We start from the raw sequence: 18,543 nt of genomic DNA on the forward strand, positions 1-18,543 counted from the left end.
TCTTATGACGTTCATAATATGACGTACCGTTTGGGTCAAAAGTCTGAAATCGCTCGAGCGGTACTATAATACACGGTGAGCGTGTAAATTTACACGCTAAGCGTGTAAATTTACACGCTCACCGTATAAATTACACGCTAACCGTGTAAATTACACGCTAACCGTGTAAATTTACACGCTTACCGTGTATTTTCCGTGACCCGTTTCTCAATTTAGGATTCGAGCGAATAGACCAATCAAAATTTACTTTACAACTGGAAAAAACTACTGCATTCACTGCGGACCAGTAGTATGGTCGTCTTCTGTGTCAACAAATGGCAGTACTCGCAACTTTTTTCGGAGTAACCTGCCTGTATTGGGAATGACATCGCATGATCATAATATATTTAATATGAACTAAGGCAAAGCCTCAAAGCGAGCTCAAAGAAATCGGATTTAGCTAAGAATAGTATCATTTATTTGTCACAAAGAAATTTAAACTATTCACTAGTCACAAGAATTCAGGAGAACCTATTCACTTGAAAAGTCTACATTTAGTGTCACCATGCTTATAACAGTGAATACCATACGTTGCAAAATTTATGGGAGCCGGTGTCACGGTGACGTCATTACCGCGTTCCCGTTTCTTTCTGCATATTAATGACATTTTTTCCATTTTCTGGTCGATGCTTGATCTTTTAAATGCAAATAATAATTTTTTCAAACAACTTGAAATCATTCTTTCATTATTGTTGAGTGATGAATAATTTTTAGCAATTGAATGAAGTTCTGTATTCACTCCGGAAAGAAGTACTTCCTGTGAGCACCAGTCCGCTAGGGTGCGCTTTTTTAAAACTTCCGACGAAACTTTTCAAATCCATCACCAAATGTGAAAGTATACTTGCGTTACCGTAAAGCTCGATTCTCGAGCAGGCCCTTTGGGCCTGCTCTTCGAGCTCGCTATTACTGCAGACGGCAGTGGTTTCTGAAACAAGTGTATATTATCAGCTTGGATTCGCAGTCATGTTTAATTTAGGTCCGGTAACCGAGCCCTTAGCTAATTCCTACAATTTTTAACACCGTTTAATGAGGTAAATTTCGAGCGGATAAGCACTGAACTGGCTATTTCCTCAGTATGTCCAACTCTAGAAGCGTTGGTAAACAGTTTTTAAGTTACTTTATTTATTTTATTTTATTTCCCATTTAATGTCAAACCCTTTGTCATGGACGTAGACCTGTATCAACTCACTCTAGATGTAACCCACCCTGGAGAGAGAGGCAATGTGTGGATTTCAAGTGTCTTGCCTAAGGACACTACCTAATGGCTGTGGTAGGGCTCGAACTCTTGACCCTCCGATTTGAAGCAAACGCGCTGACCACTGCACTATTCCGGCTTCAGATACTTCCGGATCATTCCTCTGAAACTGAAACTGAAACTGGTTTATTTGCTTAAACGCCTATTTCTACATTTAAAACATATTCAATGGCGTTTTACAATACAAGTTGAAATAAAATATTAAATATAAAATATTTTAAATAAGATTAATTAAAACGAATCAAAATAGCAATTATTAATTTAAAGTCAATGATAATACTATATTTTAAAATAATCCTCAAGTAATATTACTTACTGTTAGCTTATGACTGCCAATTCCTAGTAGATCTAGATAAGATTAGGGAAGATTTCAAAATTTTGAAACCGGTTAATCATTTGTTTGAAATCGAATCAAACTGGTTAATTAGCAGCGGAAACAGGCTGATTCAGACCATGGCTGATTCGGACCAAATATTTTGGCTGATTCAGACCACAAACTTTGATTTTAATAGTCAATAATGACCATATATTTAGGATAGTTCAGCAATTTTCAGAAAATAATGTTGATTATAGCTTATAAAGAAGTTTAACTTTAAGTAAGGACATAAAATATACACCGTATAAGCAGGTAAAAAGTTTTGACAAACTATAATGCATCATTTATGCATTTAAATAAGGACTTAAATTATTCTTTGCATCAGACATTAAACTTAATGCTCATAAATGTTATTTTTACTCATGACATCAGTGTCAGGAAAACTTAAACAATTTGGGCCGAATAAGCCAAGTAAATTTGGTCCGGATCAGCCATGGTCCGAGTCAGCTTGTATTCATTGGCAGCCATATTGAAAAGTACGACTCGTGATGTTTACTGATTGGGAGCGATTATAGGTTTTGCAAATTTGAAACCGGTTTGGCATAGTAATTGATCAGATCCAATTAACCGAGTAATTGTCCCTGTCCAAGATCAGATTTTTAAGCCCTAGCTTTCACTGAAACTATTGAAACAGTTTTTCTAAGATTTCTCATTATGCACGACTGCGTTTTTCTCGCCTTCGTAATAATGGACTTTCGTTAGCCCGGGATTCTTGTGATGCTATTAATTGTGTTTACACATGTACGGAATAAGCAGTAGTATTCTCATGAATGGCGGTGGGAGGAAAGACATTTTGTGACGTTTCAACAAAAAAATGGATTTATTTTAATTCATGGCAAGGGTAAAGTGATTATGATATTTTTATTCTAAGTGTATACAAGGAAACCTTCTTTGTGTTAAAATTTACAAGAGTATGGTGGATTAGGATAATGTTTCACTGAAAGCGTAGTTGGAATCGGACAGCTGGAGAAAATGACTGCTGCATGTGCACTAAATGGGAAAATGGGTTGTTTGTTTACACGCCTGGCAATATACTGTTGTGATTTATTAGTTCAATGACAGTTTTTGTTGGGTTGTACCTGAATTTGCCCGAAAATCTTCAAATTTAGTGCAAGAAGACTTAGAGAACAGACATTTTTAATATATTGTCGGATACAGCTACTGGTAAGTCCAAATCATACTAAACTTGTGATAATATTTTAGTTCCTTTTAACTGGTTAATACACGGTGCATAGTGGCGAAGCGGAAGCTGAAAACTAAGGAAAACTTGCTTTCAATTTGAATTTTATTTATGCACTCACAGCTATTCTTATTTAATTAAGTTATTATCACAATGAATGTTTAATGTAGTCCCAACTGGAATACTGAAAAATATATTTGTTTTCATAAAAGAAATAGCATAAGATGAAATAGAATAAAAATATATGAGTACAAAATTTAAAGATATTTCAACAAAACAGGTTCATGTAAATACATGTGTCCCTTGATTGCAGTTGTTTTTCTTTTCCAATAGGCAGTCTCACAGACTGAACAAATGTGAGCAAATGCTTCACACTGGCTTCAAACACAAGAAATGAAGGCAATTTGTTCTACGTAGGGTCCTATAAACGTTTATATTTTGAAAGGAACATCCTTTTTTTTTTACAGTTTTTTTTTCAATACGGATGTAATACTCAACTAAACATAAACTGTAACTGTCAATTAACCCACAAGAAAAATATGAGCTGCACCATGAGAAAACCAACATACTGGTTTTGCGACCAGCATGGATCCAGACCAGCCTGTGCAGTCTGGTCAGAATGCATGCTGTTCGCTTTCAAAGCCTACTGCTGTTACAGAAACTATTAGCGAACAGCATGGATCCTACATGGATGCACAGGTTGGTCTTGATCCATGCTGGTTGCAAATGCACTATGTTGGTTTTCTCACGGCGCGTCTCATATCATTTTCAGGGGTTTACATGAACATTCAGAAATGTGTAAGCATTTGTTTTCTATGAACAGATGTACGGATAAATTCGGAGAATATGGATTGTGACATAACAAAAAATGACCTACTTATACAAGGATGCAATGCTTCACATAACTTTCGTAAATCATACTTTATTATTACTATTATTTTTATGCTTATCGCTCAACAAAATTCCTAATCGGTCAGTTTATATTTGTATTACTATTTTGTCAATAATGCAGGTATTTACACGAAATTTCACATGCCGACATTTGAATAGGTACTGCAATTAATTATTGATTTATTTTTGGTGACTCATGGCCAAAGTAACTGCATTTGCCTAATATTGAATATTTTGCACGTGCAGTGCATGTGCACCAACATGCACGTGTTCGTTTACAATTTTGGCATTACTGACGAAAGTCCAACTAGAAAAACACAATCATATAATGGTGAAATTGACACAAGAGCAATGGGATCAGGCTGTCGGAATGTTGCTAGCTGGGACACATTTACGGCAAGTGTGTTATTGTTTTTACAATTTCAATAGAATTTTGATGTTGTTTGTTTGTAACTGTTACTTTGATGGTTATTTCCATTTGTTACCTTATTTCCGTTTACAAGAAACTTCACTCGTTGATTATCTACCCTCCGCGCTCTTTTTTCGAAATTTAACCAAAGTACAATTCATTGAAATGACCGATTTTGAATTTTGTTGTATAATTCCGACAGCTCGGGCGCGTTGATCTTGTGTCAATTTAACAATGATATGTGTTTTTCTAGTAGAAATTTCGTCAGTAATGCCAAAAGTGTTTATTAACATGTGCATATTGGTGCACATACCATGCACGTGCACAATATGATAAATTGGCCAAAACACATGAAGCGGTTATTTTGGCATTGAGTCGGTCAAAAATAAATCAATAACTAGCTGCAGTACCTATTTAAATGTCAGTATGTGAAATTTCGTGTAAATACTTGCATTATTAACAATGAAAACTGACCGATTAGGAATTTTGTTGAGTGTAGTTGACACTTTGTCTGGCCTTCCATCCGTCCGTCTGCCCGTCCGTCTGTAGTATAACTTGAAAAGTATTAGCGGCATTTCACTTAATCATAGAGGCCATTGAGACAAAAAGCAGTGTCAAAGAACCATGTAACTCTACCTTACCTAGCTTTTGAATTATCTCCCTTTATTATACAAAATAAGGCTTGTCCGGATCATTACTTGAAAAGTATTGACATTTCATTTAAACTTCACAAAATCATAAAGGCCATTAACAGTACGACCTCAAAGAACTATCATGACTGGTCTTATAAAACTGCTTTTTAACCAGAGAGAAGTAAATTCTTGCATAATTTTTAGAACTGGAAACGTGAACAGTATTGAGGAAATTGTTGCTTTAGGAAGTCGTTGTTTAGGGAGTAAGATTACGTTGACGCATGCAAAAAATGTATAATGCTATTTTTAAAATTTTGTGATTTTGTCCATATATATATTATGCATCTAGATCTACACATAAACCTTTGTTTTGATATTGATTTTCCTTTTTATTATCAGTACTGAGTTATTATATTGGACTGCTTTCATTTGATTACAATATTTCTATATGGAATTACACTACATGTATTGATAAATATTGGACTACACAAAGATATTGATTCTGTATATAAATTGTTTTCCTCATGCAGTCCCATATCTAATACACAGTCCAATATTAAAATAATATTGGACTCCACATGGAAAATACTTCACTAAGTCCCATCGAAAGCAGTCCAATATCAAAAATACAGTACAGCGAGAACAAAGGAGTGACGTCACGACAATGTTTTAAGATCTGATAAAGTAATACTTTACTGTTGTCAACACTCAAGAGTTTCCGAAATGTTCAATTTATTTGGCTGAAACTGAGGACCACTCGCTTACAGAGCGAGTGCTTTACCAACCAAGCTAACCATCTGTCTAACATATCTCTCCCACAGTGATGGAGTCTGTACTGTGACATAATCACATACATCCCCTCAAATTGGAAGCTGGACCTTGAGTTCCGTAGGTACATTATATTGAATGCAACGTAAGACTGACCAAGAAAGCATGCCTCGGTCCAATGTACAGTTAGTCCCGGGCTCAAAAAACGGGACCCCTAATGCTTACAGGGTGAGCGCTCTACCAACTGGGCTAACTGGCTGCCTTCCTCCCTAACGTGACCAAGTAAAATGTTAAGTTTAGCTAAGCTGTTAATTTTCTATGTTTGCACAAGTATCTGTCATTCAATCTATGGAAGCAAAAAATTGCAGTTGTGCCAAATTGCCATTGAAGCCAAAAAAAGTTAAAGCTTAATTTATACTTATAAAACAGCTTTATGCTGTTCACATTAAGATATACATCCAGATGCAATCAGTGGACATCAGTTAGTGAAGGTTGGCAACTTGGATAGAATTAAAACAAGTGTGAGAAATCTTGGAACAGTTTTTATAACAGTTATGATACTTATTGAAGATGAACTTCCACCACTTCAAGAGTATGATTAATACCTTGAACGGTGAGAGCTGCCCGTGTTCATTTTGCTTATGATTCCAATTCACAATTTTGGTTAGCTTCTCTCTGCTTCTTCAGTTTTGCCTGCATGTTTTTGTGTGTTTTTTTTGCTTTACCTTCCTTTGTTTTACTCCCAGCTTTGGTCTAATTTAGCCTGACCATGTGTGTGTTTTAATTCAATACTAGCTAGCAATCTTTAGTTATATTTAAACCATTATTGTAATGGAGGAATTCTTATTGAAGTGCTAATCAGTTTACATCAGCTCCGATTTGAGGTACTATAATAGTTCATTTTTTGTAATATCTTAAATATACACATTTTTGGTTGTATTTTTCCATTTGCAGGTTTTATGGTTTTCTTTCTAGGATGTTTAATGAAGTATTTAGACCCTTGGTCAAGATTAGCGTTACTCTCACAGGTCTTAACATGTATTTATAGGGATCCGGACATTTGCCCCCCAGGACATTTGCCCCCCAATAAAAAAGTGGACTGCTGGACATTTGCCCCCCAGTTGAAATGGTAGATAGGACATTTGCCCCCCAGTGCTTATTTCTGAAACGGACATTTGCCCCCCAATATTTTTGTCCCCCAGTGATTTTTTAGGAACTTAGTAGAAGATAATTATCATATTGTAGATAACAATGTCTTTGTTTCTTACATCTTTCTAGTAGATAATTGCCAAATTAACAAGTCTGAGTGTTAAAAACATAGCACAAATTAAAAAATTATTACATTGTTAAGAGCACTTTTATCACTCAATAATAGGCTATTATTTACCTTAACACCTGAATGTAATTAACATATTCATCAAATTTTTATCAATAAAATACTTATTTTTTTTTACTGAAAATTGCCTTTTACAGTAATTTTGATAATTAAACAACATAAAAAGCAGTATATCTACTGGCACATAGGACAAAAATATTGGGGGGCAAATGTCCATTCTAAAAATAAGAAGTGGGGGGCAAATGTCCTATCTGCCATTTCAACTGGGGGGCAAATGTCCGGTAGTACATTTTTTCATTGGGGGGCAAATGTCCTGGGGGGCAAATGTCCTACTTATTGCATATGCCTATTCTATGATAATTATGTATAATTCATATGTTGATCTGCATGTTACTTGTTTTTGTTATTTATGTCTGTAAATAGCTATACATAGCTAATGTTTTCCATTTTATATAATCATGCACTGACTTTAAATAAAATTTGTGTTGTAATTGCATTGTATTGTATTGTATCGTAATATGGATAATTCAATTTGATATATGCTGATTTCTTAAAGTCCTGAGTAAATAAAGATTTTTAATAAAAGGGACCACATATGCCACTTGCAGTGCCGGAAAATAGACACGTGTGCACGGGAAGTAACTTCAACTGTTTTCCACAGATATGTTATCAGTATGTTCATTGGCTTATTTGATTTCCCAGGCCAATGAAATAGCATCTAATATAAATCCTCTTTGCAAAGCATTATCATGACAGTATGCAATTTTTGCACCCAAAGAATTAAAAAATCTGTCAGTTAAATTTCAAATTTGATAACATTGTGTAAATAACGTGACTGATTGTCTTATTTTTTTCCCCTAAAAAAATAGGAAGAACACTATCATCCAGATTCTGTCACTGATTTCATCATATAAACAGAGTTTTCATGATTATGAATTTGTTACAATTTGATTTGATTATAATATAATTCTATAGAATGTAAGAAAGCAAAACAAAAGCTGATGTTTTAATTCGGTAATAATTACAAATCAGCATAAACTCTTAATGATTTAAATACCTCTTGTCTTATTTCAGGTGCGTTGGTGCTGTAACTGGTTCAGTGTGAGGAATTATTTACACTTTCAGAATCGAGAATTCATTAAGGTATCCTATAGTAATTTCTACTCTATCATGTTCTTTAAAATGTATTTAAACCCATAACAAGAGATGTTGGAATCAATTAGATATCTGTCTGTTGTTTTTCTTGAAGTAAAAGCAAGTGCATTCATTCAACAAATAATCACAGCCTTTGAGTTGTTTATCGTCTTAATTTTCCTTGGTTCGGAGTTCAGATGCATAGGCATTGAACCTCAAGGGTATGTGTTAGCCTGTGTGGTTAAATACTGAAATATTTGAATGATGGGCCATGGTAAATTAGACAATAAACCACAAGAAGGCCTAGCTTAATTGTTTTTTATTCTGACATGCTAAAAAATGTCTGGATCCCACTCAAAGACATTTTAATGATTATTGTGCTGAATTTCATTTAACAGGAGTAAGGAGTAATTTATGTGTTTGATGTCATGCGGCAGTTTGATGTCATAATGCTCTCTCACTGGTCTGCATGTCAACCATTGTTTATAGCTTGAGAAATTTCCTTCTCCTTTATAACTGGAAATCAAATCTTATCTCCGTTTAATTGCAATTGCAATGTTACACTTGCACCCAATGGAAACTTATGCTAGAACAATGCCTTATTTTAGAATGCTGATAAATCAAAAGTCTCAACTTTTTAAAAATATATTTACAATGTGTTTGCTTTGTATCTGTGCAATAATCCAAAGATTTGCCCCCACAGCACATTTTCTCCCAGATACCAATAAAAATGCTGCTTATGCTGCTTATTTTTTAAATGGACATTTGTGTCTCAGAAGTCCACCTTTTCTCTGAATGTTTGGTCATTATAAGTTTTCTCAATAGAATGTTTTGGCCAAAATATAAATTGTGGTTTTGAAACAGGCAAAGTATAGTACAGTTTTCCATAATAATTTTTTCTTTCATTTCTTTGTTGTTTATTTTAAAAACAAACTTTATAATGACAAAATCATAGTGATCGAAATTGCTCAGGTGAAATAACAACCTATTATATAGTAAATAAAATTTCTGTCTGATAAATACATGCAAGTGTGACAATAAATTAACAGTCATGATTAAAGCAAAATTAATTTGTTAGGTTATTTTACCTTAAATGATCAAAAGCAAACTGCATATCACCATGACATGATATTTAGCAATTGAATAGTGAAAAAAAGAAAACATAATAAGATTTCTTTGTGATTATGATCAATACATGTAAGTGTGACAATAAATTAATTAATTGCAGTGATTGAAGCAATTGGAAATATATAATTAAAAAAATGTTAATTCTTTTTTTCTTAAAATGCTTTCAAACAACAAACGGTGATAAGTATAAATACCCAGACCATTATTTTGTTACAGAGATAAAATTTAATTTGGGCCAAAAAAATCCTTTCCCCAAAGTTTGCCAAAACATACTAGGCCAACATGTTTGTGGACAAAATATTCACCTTAAGCACTCAAATAAGGATTAAAATATATATATACTTATTGAATACTGTATATACGTTGAGACCCACATGGTAGATGGGGAAACCTAATTTGTAGCCCAATTTTGTTAATATATAATTGTCTAATTACCAAAAAATTAAGATTGTTATGAGTTTTTTTTTGTTTTGTGTTTTTACTCAATAAACAGCCTATTCTGTTCCTTTACACCGGAGTGTAATTAACATATTTGTTCTTCTTTGGAGCTGAAATCTTGATAAAACAACAACAGCAACAAAAAAGAGGTATGTTTATGAGACAGAAATACTAAGGGGTAAATTTCAAAAACTAAACAATGAGATAGGATGGAATAGAATTTTTTTTGTGGGGGGGGGGGGGGGGGGGGGGTGTTGAGATAAATCTCCCCCTTTGATTTTTCAGTAATTTTTTTTCGGTCTATGCCATCTACAATAACAGCTGTTGTTTTTTTTATTAATATGGAAATGATTTTCCTTTAGTTATCTTAATTGGTAGCTGTTAAGGATACCTGGCATATGGACAAAAACCCCATTGAAAAAAAAAAAACACCATTTGCTCATTTTTTGCTAAGGCGACAAAACTTCCATAATCTTTTTTACAAGGAGGTAAAAACCCCTTTGCTAAATCTTACAGGGAGGACTAGACCCCACTTTGAATTTATTACAAGGTGGCCAAAACCCCTTTCTGTTCTTTGCAAATTCAACTTAGTATCAGCAGGTCAAATAATACACTTTTATTATTTTATAACTTACACTTACACATTGATAACAAAGAAAAACAAAGAAAAATAGGCCAATGTGTGACAATATGTGTCTTGAAGATAATCATAATTAAAGACTAATAGTACAATATGGATAATTGATTCTATTATTTACAATTGTTACAGCTTTATTTTTCTGTTAATAACTAAAATGAAGCAATTAACAGTTTCAAAACTAAATTAATGTTAAGAGATACTTAACAGTTTTTTTTTTCAATTTAATTTAATTTATCTTAATTTTTGTTTGGCCTTCTTTTTACACATTGAACCTTAAATGACTTAATATATATTTTTTACCGTGTAGAAAAAATAATATATGTTTTTAAGGGTATTTATATTAAACGCCCCTCCTACACCAAGATGAATAGGTTTTTATTTGTATATCTTGTTGTTTAGGGTAGCTGGAGTAAGAAAATAATAATTAATGTATACTGTACTTTGATACCAGGATGAAATGGCTTTTTCTACATCGAAAAAGTAAAATGAAGATGCTTAAATAATGCAGAAATGAGTAGAGGGGGATTTATCTGTAATGTTTTTTTTGTCCTACTTGTCTGCCTTTGTCAAATTTAGCAGGTTGGATTGATCCTACATTCTTTCTTACGTGCTAGCTAGTTCAAAGAAGTATAAAATACATTTCATTGCTCTTTGTATTATTGGAGGGAATTTCTGGACATTGGGAAAAGATTCTTTCCATTGTCAAGTCTGTATTAGCTGCAAATCATTTCTTCCCATCCATCATAATAAAGCTTTTTTCTCCAACTTGAAAGATGAACTTTTCAATATTATGTATGTTGAGTATAGCCACCAATGCCAACAGTTAAATACCATATGAGTACTTGAGGAAAACATATTGTTGCTGTCTACGGTAACCATTTTGTTTTTTATTCCTTCTAAATTAAGAAATACTGTATTTCTTAGGAGATGTCAACTAGTGTGTATGTATTCAGACTTCACACCTTTAAGGATGCACTTGTCTGGGATCAAAAACAGTGTCCATTGTTACACAGGGTGACACTAGGAGTCAGTAGCCCAGGTAAGAATTACATAATTTGGACTTGTTATATTGTTCTAACCAATAATATCATAGATTTTTTTCACGCTGAATTAATGAGGTCCCAATCAAAATTTAATTGGTCAGATGCCCTGGTCCAATCAGAGAAGTTAAAAAATTTGATTGCAGTATAAATTACCTTACAATATATTGTCCTTATCCAATAACTATTAATTCAACATAGTTTGTTGTGTTCTAGTTTTACTTCAACATTTATTACAGCTCTTAATAGCTATACCACTCCAACATGTGGGATGCAGATGAAGATTTCCAAGAGCCTGTACCTAGTGAGTATTTAAATTTAGATACAGTTCATCATGAAAATTATTTCTGTTTTTGTAAAGAAAGGGGTAATATCAAAAATTTTTATATATTATTTTTAAAAAAAAAAAAGAATAGGGAAGAACCATGTTAGCCTTTGGCAGTAATTAATTTTTATTGATATGGAAATATTGTTACCGTGAAATGCCTTTCTGAAAATTATTTTTTTCCAAACTGTTTTGAGATTTTACTGATCTTGTCATAAGCTAATGTCAATTTCATACCAATTATAATAGGCTAAAATTTAGTTAAGATAACTCTTAGGAATTTATCTATAAAGTATTAATGATTGTCCATAGCCATGTTGAATCAATCATTTAATCTATCAGCTTTAATTGCCTTTTGCCATTTTCTGTACAACATATATATTCATGACCAAATTTTAAGAAAAATATCATATATTGCATAAACATAGCACATTCATTAGAATAACACATACTGTAAAGTGCCAAACACAAATAAATGAAGAACCAGCAAGATTTGATTGAGTATTCTGTCTTACTGTCATAGATTCTTTTATAAATCTACAAATGTTTAACAAACGCTTCTTATTCCTTCTTTACATAATATTTCTAAACAACTGAACTGTTGACCATGAATACTTATATCTAACATCACTATATTTACTAAAACATAAGATATGGAAGGCAGTTTCAGCTGTATTTTGATGGCATATCCTGCATATTCAATTTTTGATCAACATTGCTAAACCAACCAGACTCGATATCTAACTTATGGGAGCTTAATGTGAAACAAGTTAAAAAAAATTTCTTAAATTTTCATTGGCCATTTATCAATGTATACATCATAACAACAGACTGTTTTATACTGATAATATTATTTTAACTTCGACTGCGATGCATTCCATTTTTGTATAAACTGGTCACAAAATCTCTGTTTTTAAAACAAAGCAAGATACTTTGTATTCAATAATAGAATGCATACATTTAGCGCAGTTCTTACCAAAAACATTAGAAAACCAACTTTGATATATAGACTTTTCATTGGAGAATCAACATTTTTCATTAATTTCGACCATTTCATAACTTTATCATGACATCACATTACAACAGGGGATCTAATTGACCAATCAGAGAGCTGCATTTTCGAGTAACTGCCAGTTTCCACTGGGGTATCACAAAGTATATTTACAATGAACATATTATAGTGACTTCAGAAATAAATATCACGCTAATTTAGAAATCAAATTAAGATTTGTCACTGCACATGCCTCAGATGATGCTACAAACAACAAAACTTAAGTTTCATTGAAATATTATATCGATTTAATACCTTGTTTTAGTTGAAAGTTTGAGATTTTACACAGGGAGTCCATGACAAAGTTCGAGTAAAATGTAATCATTACCCAAGTGATATAAGTATCATTCCACATTGTTTTGGACATGTTAAAATTATGAATATTTAACACATCTCCCTGCGAATAGAAGATAATGGAAAGCAACCTAATTCACCGTACACAGCATTGTTTGGCATCTGCTTCTTTACTCCTCATAAATATTTGCAAAATTTCAAATGTAAATTATCCACAGATTAAGCACACATTTGAAATTGTAAGCACCCCAAATTTCTGCTTTGTACAGTAAAGTAGGTACAGCCATTCTATCAAACAGAAATAGTTTTGTCTTAACATCTATACAGACTTTGTGATAGGCTCTTAAAGCCTGATCATTCATTGCCTTAACTGCCCCTAAAAGCATATTTCCAATAAAATATTACATTCATAAAACAATGTTCTGGTTATTGCAAGTTCTCAATTTTACCATCTAAGATTATATCCAGAATCAGTTTAATACTGCCGAAAGAACTAATATTCTGACATGCTTGCGAAAATCATTGTAAGTTATTCACTTATCAAGTATCTGTGGAATATTAATTTGATATTGTGTTCAACAGTTGTTTCACAAGTTTGAAAAAGCTTGAAGAGAATGACAACACAACTACATTGCTAAACCCGCAAATATTCTTTTTTCTAAACAATGAATATGTCGTAGGTCAAACTGGAATCTTGGCAGATCCGGAATCAGTCTAGACCAAACTAGAATTCTAGTTTGGTCTAGGCCAAACTTGAATTCTAGTTTGGTCTTGACTAGAATTCTATTTTGTCTAGACCGATTCAGGATCTGCCTTGGTCAAACTGAAATCGGTGTTATGAATTAAGGTATTAGGTCACAAATAGTAATGTTTACAAAATGGGCTTTGCTTGGTTTATTCTGAAAAGTAACTGTGTTTTGCACTATTTTGCAAATTTTAAACAACTTTTACCATGCTGTTTTTTATAAATTTTGAATAACATGGTATCTCCTCAAGCTCAAGTAGAGACAAATTTTAAAGTGATAGCCACTATCCAAAACGTTTGCAGAGAACTCATTTTACCATTAATTTCAATAGAAGAAACATCAAACTATTGGTAAACAATTATAAAACACAAAATAAAAATGTCAATATCATTTTTTCTATGGTGCCTCAAGTAAATGGATTTAATGAGACAGAATTCATACTTAAACGTTGAAAAAATAAGGTCAAATGATATGTTTCTGTTTTGGATTTTCTTACTCTATTTAAGAATAACCTTAGGAAAGATGTAAAACCTACCTAAATTTCTTCCACAATATATAATCTAAAAGCGAAAGCAAAATAGAGATCTTTCACTGCGTGTAACTCAATATTTTCAAAGATGCGTAACTCTACCCCTTCTGTTTAAGTAGTAAATTCACTTTGAACACCAAGAAATTGCTTATAAGATTCATATTTTTCCATTTTTGTACAAAAAATCAATAATAAGTCTTGAAAGAAGTAAAAATTTAATAGTAAAAAAGGAAAATAAGGGAAAAAAAATTTAGTCCCAGGAGGGCTTGAACCTACGCCCCCCTAAGAATTGCAGTAAAAGTAGGTTTATGGTAGGAATTGAATATTCTTCAAAAAGGAGGTTCTCTATTAGTGATCTATTACCTTAAAAAAAAATGTTCAGGTTTTTTGCATAACAGCAATGAAAAATAAGAAAAAATGTTATATTTACAAGGGATACTTAATTCTGTTTTTACAACATGCCGCAAAATGATACAATAAAACTGAATATTTCCCTCTAAAATATTATCAATTCATTTGAAGATTATCTTGTTCAATAATTACCATTATAAATGTAGGCCTTTCATATTCAAGTTGCCAAAACTGAAGAATCAACTTTTTATATGAACAAAAGATAAGTGTTATTTTCATTTCAAATGAATCACATATGTAGGGTATTTGAGAAATCACCTAGAATATGAAAATAAATGATCTATGTTTTATCAAAAGTTATACATTAGATTAACATGTATTTTAATAAATCGTTGTTTTATTATGCATGGTATTTGAAAGAAAAACACCAAAATTGTGACAATACACTATGGACTGTATTGAGACAAGTCAATGTAGTGGGGCAATAGAAATAGTAGAATTCCAGTTTGGTCTAGGTCAATTCCGGATCTGCCAATATTCCAGTTTGGCCTAGGACAAAAACATTACAAGAAATGTTGACACTGGTCAATAGATCATTTTGAAATTTAAGGATCTCTTAAATCATCTTTAATTCATAGGTTAGAAAGCACATGTAGTAATAGTAATTACCAAATTTGTGCCCCTAGGATCAAGAATTGCCTCAGTCAATTTTTTCCTAATATTATCGAAAATTGCAAGGCGGAGACTTACAACTCTTGTTTCTGATTCTATCTGCCTCTATACCAGGTGCAGGTCAAAATAAACCAAGAAAAGTCAAAATGTACCCAAATAAAGATATAATATACAAAGTATCCATTTATCCACTATGCAGTTACTGAGGCTGTTGAATGACTTTGAGGTTTCAGTTCAACAGTATGACTTTTCACTGATGGGGTAACTTAATTAAAAGATCAAAATAGAATCTTAAAATCTCAATAAAAATTTGAGCATGTAAGAATTTATGACTTGAAAACAAGACTTGTGACATGCAGCTACCTTCTAGATAACAGCAAATTGGCAGGTTGATAATATTTCATTGCAACATTCAGTTCCATATATATTTTTGCAGAAAACATGCTATCAAATTTTTACACTTTGTGGGTACATTTTGACTTTTTAGCTCACCAAAGTACAAAGTGCTTGGGTAAGCTTTTGTGATCGCTCACTGTCCGGCCACTTTCCAGACTTTCCGTTGTTGTCTCAACAACAAATCCTGTGAAGTTTTACAACTTGTCCTCCTTAAAGACCAGGTCATTTTTTGTTAATCACCCGCCACAAGTGGTGGGGGGTTATAGGAATGGTCATAAACCCATTATGGTGGTTTTCCCATGGCATGGCTCAATTATAATTACTTTGTTCAACATATACCCTCCTCAATCCACACAACTTTTTTCCCAATTCCGCAACAAAACAAGTGGTCACAATGAAAAAGGTACGAGATAAATCTGGTATATGAAATTATATAATATTATAATCTATGGTTCCTTAGTAGTCCTTTTATCTGTTCAGTTGTATCTCTAAATATCTTTTCCTAGCGAAACAAGCTACTGACAACAACAATAACATTTGTGACTTTTAATGTCTGGTTCATGTAGCTAAGGAACAACATGACTGAAAATATTATAGTAAAATGTCCTTTAATAAAGCACAACATATTTTTCCAGATAATCCTGGGTCAAGAGAAGGTACAGAAGTCATAGAAGTTGAACCAGTCATTCGTGATCCAGGTAAAATATTTAGCTATTATAAATGATAAACGTTCATAAGGATGTTCATTTGGCTGTTGTTCATTATCTTGTCAGCTGTTGTTAGTTGTCAACTCATGTACAAACTTTTTAAGATGAAACTGTGAAATCACTAATATTCATAGAGGACTAATTTTAGTGGATTTCTTGCTTATGTCAATCCAAAACATTTTATTCTCTACACACAAGTGAAATTCCCATTTTAAAGTTGAAATTCGTGGATTCTTATCCCCAAGAAATTGTCCTTTAGACCAAACCCTCAAAATTATATGATTTTACAGTATATTATTTTCTCCTTTAAACTTAATTCATCGGCATATTCTAAAAGTTCCAGGGTGGAACAGCGGGCTAAAGCATTTTATAAAAAATAGAGATGCCAAAAAGTCAAGGTCAAAGTTACCATAAAAAGAAAAACCAATTTTCACTGATCATCTAAAAGGTTGCTGTCAGTTGAAAACTTTAGTAAGGATTGACTAACTACCAAACTCGGTGGATAGCAAGCCTATATAAGAACTGGCTTTGAGTTGTATTTTGGAATTCGTAAAAAGAAAAAATTTCATTTAACTTGGTTGAACAATGTTTTATGAGCTAATAATCTCAAACAATTATGGTCATATATAGCATGATACAGATCATGGATATCAATATATTTATACTCCATTTACTCAACCAACTTTTTTATATCTCTGTCAAAGGTTATCGTCTCACTGAATAGCTGATTATTTGTTTATATGTTATGTATACAGATATTGTTGACATCATAAACATCAACCTGTACTTAGCTTACTTGAGCCAAAGGCTCATGGTGAGCTTTTGTGATCACTCAATGTCTGTTGTCTGTTGTGCTTCCGTCAACATTTTTTAAGCCACCATGCAGATTTATACCAAACTTCACAGGAATTACTATTAAAAAAAAATCTACAGAAATCCGGTTGTCATGGATGCAAAATGAAAATCTTCTTGTCTAAAACAGCAAGACATGGAGCCTTGATTTTTTGCGATATGACATCATCTAATGGTCCTTTATGTACAAGATTGAAGACCTGACACTTGACTTGCTCAATGTCCCAACACACAAAAAATAGCATACCAATAAACAATGATTAGCAATAACACAATATTACTGTTTTTTAAAAACAAAATATGTTTTTGGTGATAAAAACTTGTTTTGGTGAATTTCAAAATTTCTGTTACATTGTGGATTTAATGTATTAATCCTTTCTGTCTTAATCATAAGATGTCTTTTTTCCATTATATAAAATCATTTTTTTGGACTGCTTGGAAGTAGTCTTTGAATGGATATTCATTAATCTTTACATACAATATATATCACCAAAAGACATGCAACTGCAGTAATTATCACTACAGTAACCAGAGTTATTGCTCTTCAGTTGTTTTACAATCCATTAATTGTATAAAAAAAGTTATACGTATCTGTATCCTTATTTCTTAAATTGCTGAAGAGTTATTGTCCTTAATTGTTTAAAAAATTCATTGATTCCCAAACAAGAAAATAATTCATTGACAAAACTTAATACATTGATCAATTTAGGGCAGTGCTTTTTTTCCCTTTGATTTGGTAGAAAATAAGAACCATCAAACTATGATGCAGTTCTTTTATGCATAAGTAACTTAGTGAAATCTAATATCTTTCAAATACAGTCCCTGCAATCACTAAGATGGCCTATGTGGCAGGGCATATAAATTTATTGATTTTCTTGTAAGTTGTTGTGTTTGCCTTATTCTCATCATTACTTAAATAATAGAACTAAAGGGCCATAACTACATAACTACTAAAGGGCCGTAATGCTACAATATTTTGAGAATTATGCCCTCTTATTTGATTTATGTTTAAGATTCTGATACACTTTCACTCTGTTTCTTTTTTTACTGAACAGATTTGATTCAAACATCATTAATTATATGATATGACATGATGTTCATAACTCCTGCACAAATATTTCTTGAGTTCAACCCCCCATGTTAACTTATTATTTTGGGTTAAAATTTTGCTGTTTCTAAGTTGTTTCTAAATAAAATAGGTTCAAACTTATTATTATATACATGTAAAAAATAGTTATTTCACACAAAAGGCACACAATGTAGAGACCGTACCATAGCTTATCGCATTCTTCAATTTAAAAAAAAAAATGGGTTTTACAAGAGCACCGGTTACGATTAAAAATGTTAACAACGG

At 32.5% G+C, this 18,543-nt stretch overlaps 1 long non-coding RNA gene across 2 annotated transcripts; it reads left to right on the top strand.

Annotated features, from left to right (window-relative positions):
* The first annotated feature begins 952 nt into the window (after positions 1–952).
* On the top strand, positions 953–16,433 carry LOC128551509 (uncharacterized). 2 transcript variants are annotated; one of them, XR_008368812.1, is made up of 6 exons: positions 953–1,136; positions 2,373–2,834; positions 7,961–8,029; positions 11,151–11,265; positions 11,506–11,570; positions 16,266–16,433. It is a non-coding gene; the product is annotated as an uncharacterized LOC128551509 (long non-coding RNA). The 2 variants fall into 2 exon arrangements; XR_008368811.1 differs by having other exon boundaries at positions 953–2,834.
* The last annotated feature ends 2,110 nt before the right edge of the window (positions 16,434–18,543 follow it).

This window comes from Mercenaria mercenaria, unplaced genomic scaffold (assembly GCF_021730395.1).
Source record: "Mercenaria mercenaria strain notata unplaced genomic scaffold, MADL_Memer_1 contig_1192, whole genome shotgun sequence".
NCBI lineage: Eukaryota > Metazoa > Mollusca > Bivalvia > Venerida > Veneridae > Mercenaria > Mercenaria mercenaria.